The 16,011-nt window shown below is 43.6% G+C and overlaps 1 protein-coding gene across 1 annotated transcript in view; it reads left to right on the top strand.

Annotated features, from left to right (window-relative positions):
- The first annotated feature begins 7,546 nt into the window (after positions 1–7,546).
- The window catches only part of PRX (periaxin), a 45,920-nt gene continuing 37,455 nt past the window's right edge, over positions 7,547–16,011 (top strand). Inside the window, exon 1 of the mRNA XM_077285581.1 lies at positions 7,547–7,677. The gene's annotated coding sequence lies outside the window, so the exon portion shown is untranslated. The remainder of the gene's footprint in view (positions 7,678–16,011) is intronic.

Genomic DNA, 16,011 nt, shown 5'->3' on the forward strand with positions numbered 1-16,011 from the left:
AGTCCTGCTTCTTTGTTTTTTGGTTATTTGCTTTGCTCTTATTTCTGTCCAGCTTGTACTAAATGTGATTCCTGACTTTGCTGGAAGCTCTAGGGGGCTGGTGTTCTCCCCCCGGGCCGTTAGACGGTTCGGGGGTTCTTGAATATCCAGCGTGGATATTTTGATAGGGTTTTTGCTGACCATATAAGTTATCTTACTATATTCTGCTATTAGCTAGTGGGCATCTCTTTGCTAAATACCTAGCTCATTCTTACGTTTGTCTTTTCCTCTTACCTCACTGTTATTATTTGTTGGGGGCTTGTATCCAACTTTTGGGGTCTTTTCTCTGGAGGCAAGAAAGGTCTTTCTTTTCCCTTCTAGGGTTAGTTAGTTCTCCGGCTGGCGCGAGACGTCTAGAACCAACGTAGGCACGTTCCCCGGCTGCTGCTATTTGTGGTGCTAGGATTAGATATATGGTCAGCTCAGTTACCACAGCCCTATGAGCTGGTTTTTAGTGTTTGCAGACTTAGTAATTATTTCTGAGACCCTCTGCCATTGGGGTCATAACAGAGAGCCACTGATGTGCCTAAACATTGAAACCCCCCACAAGTGACACCATTTTGGAAAGTAGACCCCCTAAGGAACTTATCTAGAGGTGTGGTGAGCACTTTGACCCACCAAGTGCTTCACAGAAGTTTATAATGCAGAACCGTAAAAATACAAAATCATATTTTTTCGCAAAAATTATCTTTTCGCCCCCAATTTTTTATTTTCCCAAGGGTAAGAGGACAAATTGTACAACATCTTTTGGGGTCCAATTTCTTCTGAGTACGCTGATACCCCATATGTGGGGGTAAACCACTGTTTGGGCGCATGGGAGAGCTCGGAAGGGAAGGAGCGCCATTTGACTTTTCAATGCAAAATTGACAGGAATTGAGATGGGATGCCATGTTGCGTTTGGAGAGCCACTGGTGTGCCTAAACATTGAAACCCCCCACAAGTGACACCATTTTGGAAAGTAGACCCCCTAGAGGTGGGTCTAGAGGTGTGGTGAGCACTTTGACCCACCAAGGGCTTCACAGAAGTTTATAATGCAGAGCCGTAAAAATAAAACAAAAATTTTTTCCCACAAAAAATATTTTTTAGCCCCCAGTTTTGTATTTTCCCGAGGGTAACAGGAGAAATTGGACCCCAAAAGTTGTTGTCCAATTTGTCCTGAGTACTTTGATACCCCATATGTGGGGGGGGAACCACCGTTTGGGCGCATGGAAGGGCTCGGAAGGGAAGGAGCACCATTTGGAATGCAGACTTAGATGGAATGGTCTGCAGGAGTCACATTGCGTTTGCAGAGCCCCTAATGTACCTAAACAGTAGAAACCCCCCACAAGTGACACCATTTTGGAAAGTAGACCCCCTAAGGAACTTATCTAGATGTGTGGTGAGCACTTTGACCCACCAAGGGCTTCACAGAAGTTTATAATGCAGAGCCGTAAAAATAAAACAAAAATTTTTTCCCACAAAAAATATTTTTTAGCCCCCAGTTTTGTATTTTTTCCGAAGGTAACAGGAGAAATTGGACCCCAAAAGTTGTTGTCCAATTTGTCCTGAGTACTTTGATACCCCATATGTGGGGGGGAACCACCGTTTGGGCGCATGGGAGGGCTCGGAAGGGAATGAGCGATACTTGGAATGCAGACTTAGATGGAATGGTCTGCAGGAGTCACACTGCGTTTGCAGAGCCCCTAATGTACCTAAACAGTAGAAACCCCCCACAAGTGACACCATTTTGGAAAGTAAACTCCCTAAGGAACTCATCTAGATGTGCTGTGAGAGCTTTGAACCCCCAAGTGTTTCACTACAGTTTATAACGCAGAGCCGTGCAAATAAAAAAAAAATTTTTTTCCACAAAAATTATTTTTTAGCCCCCAGTTTTGTATTTTTCCAAGGGTAACAGGAGAAATTGGACCCTAAATGTTGTTGTCCAATTTGTCCTGAGTACGCTGATACCCGATATGTGGGGGGAACCACCATTTGAGCGCATGGCAGAGCTCGGAAGGGAAGGAGCATCATTTGGCATGCAGACTTAGATGGATTGGTCTGCAGGCGTCACATTGCGTTTGCAGAGCCCCTAATGTACCTAAACAGTAGAAACCCCCGACAAGTGACTCCATATTGGAAACTAGACCCCCAAGGAACTTATCTAGATGTGTTGTGAGAACTTTGAACCTCCAAGTGTTTCACTACAGTTTATAATGCAGAGCCGTGAAAATAAAAAATCCTGTTTTTTCCCACAAAACTTATTTTTTAGCCCCCAGTTTTGTATTTTCCCAAGGGTAACAGGAGAAATTGGACCCCAAAAGTTGTCCAATTTGTCCTGAGTACGCTGATACCCCATATGTTAGGGAAAACCCCTGTTTGGGCACACGAGAGAGCTCGGAAAGGAGGGAGCACTGTTTTACTTTTTCAACGCAGAATTGGCTGGAATTGAGAGCCATGTCGCGATTGGAGAGCCCCTGATGTGCCTAAACAGTGGAAACCCCCCAATTATAACTGAAACCCTAATCCAAACACATCCCTAACCCTAATCCCAACGGTAACCCTAACCACACCTCTATCCCAGACACACCCCTAACCCTAATCCCAACCCTATTCCCAACCATAAATGTAATCCAACCCTAACCCTAACTTTAGCCCCAACCCTAACCCTAACGTTAGCCCCAACCCTAACCCTAACTTTAGCCCTAACCCTAGCTGTAGCCTTAACCCTAGCCCCAACCCTAACCCTAGCCCTAACCCTAGCCCTAACCCTAGCCCTAACCCTAGCCCTAATGGGAAAATGGAAATAAATACATTTTTTTAATTTTTTAATTTTTCCCTAACTAAGGGGGTGATGAAGGTGGGTTTGATTTACTTTTATAGCGGGTTTTTTTAGCGGATTTTTATGATTGGCAGCCGTCACACACTGAAAGACGCTTTTTATTGCAAAAAATATTTTTTGCGTTACCACATTTTGAGAGCTAGAATTTTTCCATATTTGAGTCATGTGAGGTCTTTTTTTTTGCGGGACAAGTTGACGTTTTTATTGGTAACATTTTCGGGCACGTGACATTTTTTGATCGCTTTTTATTCCGATTTTTGTGAGGCAGAATGACCAAAAACCAGCTATTCATGAATTTCTTTTGGGGGAGGCATTTATACCGTTCTGCGTTTGGTAAAATTGATAAAGCAGTTTTATTCTTTGGGTCAGTACAATTACAGCGATACCTCATTTGTATAATTTTTTTATGTTTTGGCGCTTTTATACGATAAAAACTATTTTATAGAAAAAATAAATATTTTTGCATCGCTTTATTCTGAGGACTATAACTTTTTTATTTTTTTGCTGATGATGCTGTATGGTGGCTCGTTTTTTGCGGCACAAGATGACGTTTTCAGCGGTACCATGGTAATTTATATTCGTCTTTTTGATCGCGTGTTATTCCACTTTTTGTTTGACGGTATGAGAATAAAGCGTTGTTTTTTGCCTCGTTTTTTTTTTTTTTTTTTTTTTTTACGGTGTTCACCGAAGGGGTTAACTAGTGACATAGTTTTATAGGTGGGGTTGTTACGGACGCGGCGATACTAAATATGTGTACTTTTATTGTTTTTTTTTTTTTAATTTAGATTAAGAAATGTATTTATAGGAACAATATATATATATATATTTTTTTGATTTTTTTTTTTTATTTTTTTTACACATTGGAATATTTTTTTTTTTACACTATAACATTGCCCCGGGGGGGGGCATCATGTTATAGTGTAAGATCGGTGTGATCTGACACTTTGCTGTGCACGGTGTCAGATCACCGATCTGACGTGCACTTTTTCTATGCTTCCCGGCGCCTGCTCTGAGCAGGCGCAGTGAAGCCACCTCCCTGCAGGACCCGGATGCCGCGGCCATCTTGGATCCGGGCCTGCGAGGAGGAGGAGGTAAGAGACCCTCGCAGCAACGCGATCACATCGCGTTGCTCCGGGGGTCTCAGGGAAGCCCGCAGGGAGCCCCCTCCCTGCGCGATGCTACCCTATACCGCCGGCACACCGTGATCATGTTTGATCGCAGTGTGCCGGGGGTTAATGTGCCGGGGGCGGTCCGTGACCGCTCCTGGCACATAGTGCCGGATGTCAGCTACGATAGGCAGCTGACACCCGGCCGCGATCGGCCGCGCTCCCCCCGTGAGCTTGGCCGATCACTCTGGACGTACTATCCCATCGGTGGTCATACGGGCCCACCCCACCTCGACAGGATAGTACGTCCAATGTCAGAAAGGGGTTAAACACAGATTGTAATATAAAATAGATAAAAAGCCAAGGAGGATGAATACTTTAGCAGGCCGTCGTACATAGACTCTCCCGCCCTTATTAGCGTTGTGCTGACGCTTAAAAAGAAAGGACTGTTCTCTCTCCATCGTGGAACCAGGACCCGCGAAAGGACATTCCAGGACCCTCGCCGACACCGGAACCCAGGACCCATCTCAGACCAGGACGCCGCCGGATTCTTCAAGCGTTCAGGCCAGAACGCCACTGCTATCTTCACAAAGACTGATCCTCAGCACTGCCGGACTGATAAGTTTGATACCCTTGTACTTTCCTCAACCCTCTGTTGCCCCTGCTATACCTACATCCACCAAACACCGATTTAGTATCCTTATCTCCCCCATTTACCCTCTCCCTGCATGGAGTAACACTGTTCCATTAAAATCCCCTGTTAACCCTTGTTCTGCCTCCGACCGTTACTGCATCCTGAGACCTGTACACTGTATACTTTTTTTTTTTGCAGGAATGCCTCTGTAGCAAATGACATATTAAAAAACGCACCTCAATATGGTTAAAAATATATTTTTGGATTACTGGATATAGAAAAATATATAGTACCTGATTAATGTGATTGTCTCATAAGCAGGTGTGTAACAATTGGGGTCACAGAGGTCGAGACGGCGACTGGGCCCGTGCGCGTGAGGGACTTGCCAATGTCAGCACAAACTTCAACTGGATGTGCGTCCTCAGATGCACATTCAGCTGAAGTGTATTACAGCACACCTGCGCTGCAATACAGACTGCTGGCCAATCAGAGGCCAGCAACTTACATTGGCCTGCTCGTGAGGGGACGCATAGCAGTGATGTAATGCGCTCCAGTCGCTTTCATGCTGAATTCAGCTGCCGGCATCAGAAGAGGATGCCTCACAGCGGGGGAGCCAAGGGAAGGTGATTAGAATCATCTTTTTTTCTATACATTAAAGAACAGCGGCAGAATGGTGGACTTATACCAGGATAGGGGATATATATACCAGGAAAAGGTCTAGGATAAGGGACATATACCAGGATGGTGGATATGTATATACTACGATGTGCCCAAGATGGGGGGGACATATATACCAGGATGAGGGACATCTATATACCAGGATGGGGAACAAATATACCAGAATGGAGGTCATATATACCAGGATGGAAAACATATATACCAAGATGGGGAAGATATATACACTCACCGGCCACTTTATTAGGTACACCATGCTAGTAACGGGTTGGACCCCCTTTTGCCTTCAAAACTGCCTCAATTCTTCGTGGCATAGATTCAACAAGGTGCTGGAAGCATTCCTCAGAGATTTTGGTCCATATTGACATGATGGCATCACACAGTTGCCGCAGATTTGTCGGCTGCACATCCCAAAGATGCTCCATACAAGGCAGGATGGATCCATGCTTTCATGTTGTTTACGCCAAATTCTGACCCTACCATCCGAATGTCGCAGCAGAAATCGAGACTCATCAGACCAAGCAACGTTTTTCCAATCTTCTACTGTCCAATTTCGATGAGCTTGTACAAATTGTAGCCTCAGTTTCCTGTTCTTAGCTGAAAGGAGTGGTACCCGGTGTGGTCTTCTGCTGCTGTAGCCCATCTGCCTCAAAGTTCGACGCACTGTGCGTTCAGAGATGCTCTTAGGCCTACCTTGGCTGTAACGGGTGGCGATTTGAGTCACTGTTGCCTTTCTATCAGCTCGAACCAGTCTGCCCATTCTCCTCTGACCTCTGGCATCAACAAGGCATTTCCGCCCACAGAACTGCCGCTCACTGGATTTTTTTTCTTTTTCGGACCATTCTCTGTAAACCCTAGAGATGGTTGTGCGTGAAAATCCCAGTAGATCAGCAGTTTCTGAAATACTCAGACCAGCCCTTCTGGCACCAACAACCATGCCACGTTCAAAGGCACTCAAATCACCTTTCTTCCCCATACTGATGCTCGGTTTGAACTGCAGGAGATTGTCTTGACCATGTCTACATGCCTAAATGCACTGAGTTGCCGCCATGTGATTGGCTGATTAGAAATTAAGTGTTAACAAGAAGTTGGACAGGTGTACCTAATAAAGTGGCCGGTGAGTGTATACCAGGATGGGGGATATATACACTAGGATGGGCCCAGGATGAGGATGGGGGACATATATAGCAGGAAGGAGCCCTGGATGGGGGACATTACTATATAATGAGGGCAAATCTATTGGCAGTCTGATTACATCATAGGCAGGGCAATCGGCGCCCAACATGGATGCTTTGTAAGATCACGAGGCTTAATTGCCACTTTTAGTGATTGATGGAGGTATTTTAAAAGGGAAGAAAAAGCAATGAAGATCAGCTCACCTCCTCTCAGTCCCAGCGCACGGATCATGCAGTGCTGCAAGTGGTACAAAGGAAAAGCAGAAGTCCAGCGTGGGTGATGTCCATAAAAAATACCTTTTATTCCATTTTTGTTAAAAGCACATAAATCCAAAGTCCATCTTCATATCCATAGACACAAAAACGGGTGATTCATACCAGTGACAGTCACAGGCTTAAAGTGCATTAAAATCAAACGCGTTTCAACGGTCTTGCCGCCTTACTCATTGAGTAAGGCGGCAAGACCGTTGAAACGCGTTTGATTTTAATGCACTATAAGCCTGTGACTGTCACTGGTATGAATCACCCGTTTTTGTGTCTATGGATATGAAGATGGACTTTGGATTTATGTGCTTTTAACAAAAATGGAATAAAAGGTATTTTTTATGGACATCACCCACGCTGGACTTCTGCTTTTCCTATTTTAAAAGGGGTTATACAGGACTTTTTTTTTTCTCTTATGGAGCTAAAGCTTGTTCTGACCGGTGCTGATCTCTGCCTGCCCAGTCACCTGCGGCTTCTTCTCGTGAAATACCTTATTTTATTGACGTTAAGTGCTAGAAACACCCGTATGGTCATTCTGGATTAATAAATGCTGGATTAAAGACATTTAACTACAGTTGCTCAGAATTTCCTAATATTGCTTGCAATGCCGGGGATACTTTAGGACTAGTGAATTTACTATAAGGATCCTTTGCTGTTCTCATCAGGGGCATGGGATGAGAGCCCGGAGGCGTAATATGGCCTTCTGGTAAGATTCTGTGCTGAATGTCAAAACTTGGAAGTGTTTCAGTGATGTCAGCATCCTGCAGCCAATCACTGGCCAGACAGAAACTTTTTGGGAAGCCTCAGCCCTCTCCCCCTTCTCTGTAGCCTCTCCCTCTGGCATTGAGTGTCAGACTTCCAGTGACAGCTCACACAGTCACTGGACCTTCCAGGAGGGAGCCGGCTGGGGGGATCTGACGGCGGGCACACACTGCCAGGGGCACTGTAACTGGAGATCGATAACTGGTAAGTGCCTCTTTCATTTCCTAATATATTGATCACTATATAGCGCCAACATATTCCACAGCGCTGTACACAGACTGTAATTGCTCGCTTCAGCCCATGCGCCAATACTAATACCTATCCTTGGCAGCAATTGCATGGCATATGCCTAGGAATGAATGATATATATTTATTGCCGCACGCAAAGCTGTTTAGATGCTATTATAGTCACGTTGACTGATCACGGTGTCACATGCGAAGAACAATATCACATGCTGTAGCCAAGCCATCTATCTGAGCCGGGGGCTACTAAACTTGGTATTTAGGTTAAGCATTACATGGGCCGGAGAGAAAGTAAAGAGATAAAATAATATTTATAAAAACAATAATATCAATAGAAAAAAATATAATATAAATAATTCAATTAGTAAATGATAAAATAATAAAAAAAATACTAAATTAAATAGTAATTTAAAAAAAAAAGTTGAAAATGATAAACATTACATTCTAAATCCAATGATAAGAGAGAATTTGCTTACAAAAATCAAACGTGCACCCCTGCTCTGGGTGATTATAGGACCCCCATTCTAGGAGTCATTGTGGGTCCTAACAATCAGACCCCTATCTTGTGGATATATAATACACAGATGTTAAAGGGAGTGTCCCATTAAATATAAGTCCTCAAATTAGGCTGTATTCACACTAGCATCATTGCTTTTGCTTGAAATGGAAGCTATGACTCTGTGCTGAATCCACTGTTACAGATGGACCCCATTGACTTATAATGGGGTCCTCTGGGGTTCACAGGAAGAATATTGCTATACAGTGTTACTATCATTTTTAATTAAAAGTGAGTGAAATCTTGAATGGAGAATGCATATGTGATAAAAGGTTATGCTTATATTGGGTCTTCGTGTGTTAATATGTAAATCCATAGAACATATGGGTTTTCCTACTAAAGTACAGATGACATATTACCAGAATATGGAATCGTAAATGTCCAACCATTTTGGCTTCCAGCAATTCCCCAAGCTAAGGGGCTTCTGCCGCTTTGACTTTTTCTCTGACCAGCACTTTTCCCCATCAGGCACTATTTAGAGAACGGCACATCGGCCCCATGCAAGTAAATGGGGCTCAGCCCCGTCCTTGCAGAACTTCAGTCCCAGCCTTTATATCTAAAAGGGTCACAACCGCCACTAACATATCATAGAAATATGATATGGTGGGAAAATCCTTCCAAGAGTCAATGCGACCTACAGCCCAATGGAGCAGTCATCCACTTAGGGCTCATTCAGACGTCTGCTTTTTTTCACGTACAAGAAAAGCGGTCCTAGATTCATCAGTGACTTTGTGCAGTTTAATCCGACTTTCATATGAGGGTCATCCGCGTTTCATCAGTTTTTCTCAGACAGAGAAACTCCTTTTTTCTTATCTTCTCCTCTCTATCAGTCCATCAAAAACAGACAGCACTCGGATGGCATCCGAGTGCTGTCTTATTTTTTTCACAGACCCATAGACTTACTTTGCAAATTTTGATCCAACAGCTAGATCAATATTGGACATATTTTTTTTTATTGGATTTTATTACATTTTCAGAATAGTATTACAGAAAATAACAAGAAAATCATTCAAGTCAAAACATATTTCTAGAGATAGCAACAGGAGAAATAATTTTCAAGCTATCAGACGTTTAGAAGCCATTGCTATGTGTAATAAAAGCAGTTTAACTTTACGGACAAGTTGAAATGGTGATAGATTCATTGAATCTAATTTTGGATCCAAGGGGATCTGGAGACCAGTAACTTTACAGATCAAGAACTTGACAATTTCCCAGAGACCTTGTATATTTGAGCATGTCCCAAACAAATGGGGTAGATCACCTTCTGTATTCCGACATGATAATTAGGGATGGTAGGGTTAAGTTTACGCAGAAGGGAGGGAGGATGATACCAGAACATGAGTTTATATTGTAGATAAAACATGTAGACGTTTTGACTGTTTCTCCCTCCTGCCAAACAAAGGGTCAGAGAAGACCACCCAAAAAGCCTTCTCATTTACTCATGTAGGAATCCTTTTAGATGGTCATCTGGGTAAGGGTTAATTAATATCTGGTAGATATCTGATATAAGACCCTTGGTTTAAATACCTGCTCTGCACAATTTTTGCAAATGACTATCATTGAGGCTATCGGGCATCACAGGATTCAATAGGAATGAGGTCAAAGGAGAATGTTCCGATATCAGCGGGAGTTTTTTGGAGCACTGATCCCAAATCATTTTGGTAAAGTTTATTGGACCCAGCATAGGTGGATCTAACTTATTTGAGGAGGTCACCCAAAGGTCGGTGTTAGGGTGTATTGGGCCTAACCAAAGTTTATTGTTTCCATCTATCTAGACTAGAATGCTCTGGGATATGGCGAAGGTGAGTTGCCCAGAAGTAAATATTGGACATGTTTCTGAACGGACCACTTCACATTAAAAAAAATCAGACATGAACAACCCCATAGCACCTGTACCAGTATTTTCTATCTGTGAAAATCATGGACTAAACTAGTACGTGAAAAATGAACATCTGTATTGGCCCTTAAAGATATTTTTCAACAACATTTTCTGGTTTACTAGATATGTAGATGTGCTGACTGTACAAGCAATGTTAGTAAGGGTTGGAGCCTAATAATTGTCAGGAGTAAATAACTAATTTATCCTATTTATGCACTGTTATTTGGCTGCAGGTAATCCTCAGTAGAGTACTGGTTTTCCTAATTATCACAATCCTCGCTCCTCCATTTCCTTCATGTCGAATGAATGCGATGCAGGAGATACAGCTACGTCCTTGTATTTTGCAACAGTTGCAGCATCCACATCTTCTACTCCACCTGACCTTACCTTGAATAACAGAAACAATTGTGTCCCCAGTTATTTTGGGCAGGGACAATGACTATTAGGCCATTGTGGGAATGTTATCTTGTGCAGGGTTATTCCTCTGCGTGTCTGTATCTCATTTGTATTATGACCTCTGTTTGTACAGAATACAACATGTCTAGCAGACAGGACATATCATTGGTGCAACCTGCGCATAGGGGCCCAAGAGGTAAAGGGGCCACTACCGCCTTTAAAGCAGGGGGTATTGTGCATTATGATGAGCTATTGGACTGCAAAGGGCCCATATACTGTTCTTGCACAGGGTCCTCTTCTGTCCCCTATGTAAGAGCAGCATGTGATAAAGGAGTAGACACTGAGCTCTGGGATTCTGTATACAGTATCTGTTGTTTGGATAAATATTTAGAATATTTTGATACATAAATGCTGGCACAGCTTAGAGAATCACAACATGATCTTTTACAGCACGTAGTTGTTAGACGAGAAGAGATTCCAACCAAAAGTAACATAAAAAAACATAACATTTTATTAATTACAAACATAAAAACATATCATCTAAAAAGTCAGGACCAGGACCTCCAAGAAAAGGGGAGGAAAAAACACAGCATGGACGTACAACTAGCCTAGTGGGGGTATCAAAATAACCAGACCTGTAATCAATTATATAAAATAACCAGCAAAACTAAATAATGGCTGGTTAATGTGTAAGAGCCCCAATTATATAAGCCCCCATACACAGGCTGAGAAAAAGAAAGGAAAGAGAAGTGAAGAGCATAATGTAACTAAAGTGCCAGTGCATATGTCTGTACGGATTATGTTGTGCTATAAATATTGAAGTGTCTACAAATTATATTTAGTTATTGTACATATGGGAGTAACAACTTAGAGAAAGCCTGTGAGTCCTGATGGTTCGACCACTAGTTGTGACTCCTGCTCCCCCTTCCCATTCACAGGTAATGTTTTCTATGATATAATTCCGCTTTTACTATTAATCGGCTGTGTATTTGCTGCGGGACTCATAGAGAAAGCCTGTGAGTCCTTCTTTCTCCGTCCAGTCAAAGAAAAAGCCTGTGAGTCTTATTTTCCTCGCCATTTAATAAACAAATCCTGTGAGTCTTGCTTGCCTCAACCACACATAGTAATTGACAGCTTTCCCTGTAAGCAAACTCCTATATGAAAAGCTGTCAATTACTGCCTCAGGCCTTCTCTATAAGTGGCATTGATACAGGACTCACAGATTTCTCTATGAGTGTGTGGAGGAAGCAAGACTCACAGGCTTTCTCTATGAGTGGGCGGAGGAAGCAAGTCTCACAGGCTTTCTCTATGAGTGGGCAGAGGAAGCAGGACTCACAGGCTTTTTCTATGAGTGGGCGGAGGAAGCAAGACTCACAGGCTTTCTCTATGAGTGGGCGGAGGAAGCAGGACTCCCAGGCTTTTTCTCTGAGTGGGCGGAGGAAGCAAGACTCACAGGCTTTCTCTATGAGTGGGCGAAGGAAGGAGGACTCGTAGGCTTTCTCTATGAGTGGGAAGAGGAAACAGGACTCACAGACTTTCTCTGAGAAGGCGGAAGAAGAAGTATTCTCAGGCTTTCTGCATGAGTGGGCTGAGAAAGCAAGACTCGCAGGCTTTCTCTATAAGTGAGCAGAGGAAGTAAGACTCACAGACTTTTTCTATGAGTGGGCAGAGGAAGCAGGACTCACAGGCTTTCTCCATGAGTAGATGGAGAAAGCAGGACTCACAGGCTTTCTCTGTGTCCTGTAGCAGAAACACAGCTTTTTACATAAAAATACTGAATCCGTTCCAGGAAAACTTTACATCGCCGTGCTCAGCATCATCAGAAATATCCTATGCTGCTCTCAGGGTAGAAATTGCAACTGTATAGCAAGAGGTGTAATAACAGTGAGTGTAGTTGTGTCATCTGCACTCAGGCCCTGGAGCCTAGGGGTCTGTTTGACCCATCTGATAAGACCGATATTATTAATGACCCGTGATAGTTTTTAGGCCCATTGGAGATTTTGAATTGAGGCCCATGAGCTTCAAGTTACGCCAGTGTGTATAACCTATTTAAAGAGGACCGTTTACCATGTCAAAAGTGCCCAGTCTTTCTCTTATTTTATTTATGTTCCTTTCTTTAATCTGTTATATGGTTCCTTTTTACTTAGTGCAAATTTTTATGGTCATTACAAGGGGACATAATAATATCCATATTTTACTTGCTATCAAAAATGGCTAAATAAAAATGTAGGATATTTATGCTGAAGCCCAAAGAAAAACCTATAAAATCTAAATAATTTATTTCTGTCACTTTTGGAACATAGATCGTAAATTCCTTTAAAATAGACACAAGGTCCCAGAGTAATGGCAATGCTCAACTCATTTCCATAGGCATACCGGGCATAGCTTCTGTTTGATCCTAATTGTGGCCCGTCCATTAAAGGTCCCTAACAAAGAATGCTTCATTAACTGCGTTCTTGGATAATTACTATGTCATTGTGCTGGCGTGGATGTCAAGACATGACGAGGCCGGAAGGATGTAGATTATTTGGGACGTGAATAGAATATTAGACCAATGTGCAGTCCCCGGATGTTGAGGCATGATGCGTTAGTGGGAGAGGCAAGAGATGACGCCCTTGTGTCTGTAGACTAGTGGGAGACCATCGATGACAGGAAAGAGCTTTTCCTTCCTGGTGATGTGGTTTTAAAAATATACACAGATTCTTTAAATATTTTTGGGCTTTTTGTAAAAGGTAGAACATTAAATTGACAAGGGTGTACATAATTAAAGATGGTAAGATGACTGCTAAATGACACATCTGGGAAGAAAGTCCAATCAGATTGCCCCATACTTATTCTCCATGGGTAGTGTAAAACTGTACAGGTCTTTCTCTTCATACATACATCAACATTAGCAAATAAGAGAAAGAAAAAGCAGTCTGAGGGCCACAAGTCTAACAAAAAATGGAAAGGAGGAACTGGTGGTTGGCCTGAGGATGGCATTAATCAACCAAACCATCCAGCACCAGGAAAGAGGTCCCATTTTGTTCTTATTTTATTACTCATCCGCCACTCTCCTTTTTTTGCTATTTAACCCTATTTCATAGAATTGACTTAAGTGTGGTGGTCCAGTGATTAGCCCTGTTGCAGTGATGTTGTCTTGGGTTCAAAACTGTCCATGGGCAACATCTGCATGGAGTTTGTATGTTTTCTTCTATGCCAAAACCAAGTATTTGCAAAATGCTGGACTGTTCATTACATGTTCTGTTATAATCCCCCCCCCCCCCAATATGCATCTACTATAGTGGTCACTTCAATTGTCCCGAAGTTAATGGGAGGCAGAGACTTGGTAAAATACTACCCTGGTCAAAATCTGAACTGGGACCTGGATCCAGGCCACATAATACAGCGACCACCAGTGACATTATGCACAGGAGCTGTGTATATAGTGTATAGTGTACAGGTAATACAGTGGTCACTGGTGACATTATACACAGGAGCTCTGTATATGGTGTATACTGTACAGATAATGCAGTGATCACCAGTGACATTATGCACAGAAGCTCTGTATACAGTCAGTGTACAGATAATACAGTGGTCACTGGTGACATTATACACAGGAGCTCTACTCTATATAGTGTACAGGTAATACAGTAATCACCACTGACATTATACACAGTAGCTCTGTATAGAGGGTCAGTGTACAGGTAATACAGTGATCACCAGTGACTTTATACACAGTAGCTCTGTATATAGTGTCGGTATATAGGTAGTACAGTGACCACCAGTGACAGTGGAAGGTCTTATTACATCCTTGCAGGAGAAGGGTGATATGTCTCCAGCTCCTTGACTTTTCTGTGTTGTTGTAACTCATGTATAGTACATGTCTATGTTCTGCAAAGGATGTGTGGCAAATTTTCTGTTTGTGACAACATACACTAAGGGACTGTGCTATACATACGTGAATACACTTTATACTAAGGGACTGTGTTAGACATAATAATCAGTAATAACGTCTTCCTCCACCTCCCCAAGTTCCTAAATCCATTATAAATCCCCCTTCCTCCCATCCCAATCCCCCACACCCCTCATTGTCCTCCTCCCCCTGCATCCCATTATTGCCCTCTTCACCACCTCCATCATTGCATTCTCCCCACAACACCATTATTGCCCTTCCACCACCTCCATCATTGCCTCCTCCCCACCACAGCAACATTGACCTTTCCACTGCCACCATCATTGCCTTCTCCCCCACCACCCCATCATTACGCATTCCACCACCTCCATCATTTCCTCCTCCCCCACCACCCCATCATTGTCCTTTCCACCACCATCATTGTCTTCTCCCCCACCACCCCCATCATTGCCTTCTCCCCACCACCCCATCATTATCCATTCCACCACCTCCATCATTTCCTCCTCCCCCACCACCCCCATCATTACCCATTCCACGACCTTCATCATTTCCTCCTCCCCACCACCCCCATCATCACCAATTCCACCACCTTCATCATTGCCTCCTCCCCACCACCCATCATTGTCTTTTCCACTGCCATCATCATTGTCTTCTCCCCATCATTACCCATTCCACGACCTCCATCATTTCCTCCTCCCCCACAATCCCCATCATTGCCCATTCCACCACCATCATTGTCTTTTCCCCACCACCCCCATTATTGCCCATTACACTGCCTCCATCATTTCCTCCTCTCATCACCACCATTATGCCCATTTACCACCTCCATCATTTCCTCCTCCCCCACCACCCCTATCATTGCCTTCTCCGTCAACCCAATCATTGCCTTCAGCCCCATCACACTCATCATTGCCCTCTCTGTCAACCCAATCATTGCCTTCTGCCCCATCATTGCCCTCTCCTCCACCTACACACACAGACACACACTGCACCATTCATCTCTCTGCACACACACACAGCACCATTCACCTCTCTGCACACACACACACAGACACACAGCACCATTCACCTCTCTGCACACACACACACCTCACCCCTGCACACGGTATCCTGAAGCCCCACCATCGCCGGCAGCTTCCTGTCTCGCACAGCTGCAGCGCTGAATGATGAGACACGAAGCGCAGGCAGGATGAATCCATTCCCTGCAGCTCCGCTCCTCTGCCATTTTCTCTTGCAGGCAGTGGAGCTGCAGGGATTGCTCCCTACCCGCCGCACATGAGGGCAATCTGGCCAGGAGCCCTCCGGAGCCTCGGGGCCGGATAAACTGGCCAGATTGCCCTTATTATTAGCTGCCCTACAGGGGCCCCCCCGGAGCTTCCGGGCCCTGGTAAAGCAGCACCGGTTGAACCGGCAGTATGTCCGCCCATGGGCCAGACCCAACCAGCTTATGTCCAAAAATGGACCAGAGCCAACAACTGGAACACAAATAAATAAACATAGAAATATATATATTAATAGATTTTTTTTTTTTAGTCAATCAGTGTGCTTAATTGACTTCCATATTATAAT

The sequence above is a fragment of the Ranitomeya variabilis genome, chromosome 2 (genome assembly GCF_051348905.1).
Source record: "Ranitomeya variabilis isolate aRanVar5 chromosome 2, aRanVar5.hap1, whole genome shotgun sequence".
Classification (NCBI taxonomy): Eukaryota; Metazoa; Chordata; class Amphibia; order Anura; family Dendrobatidae; genus Ranitomeya; species Ranitomeya variabilis.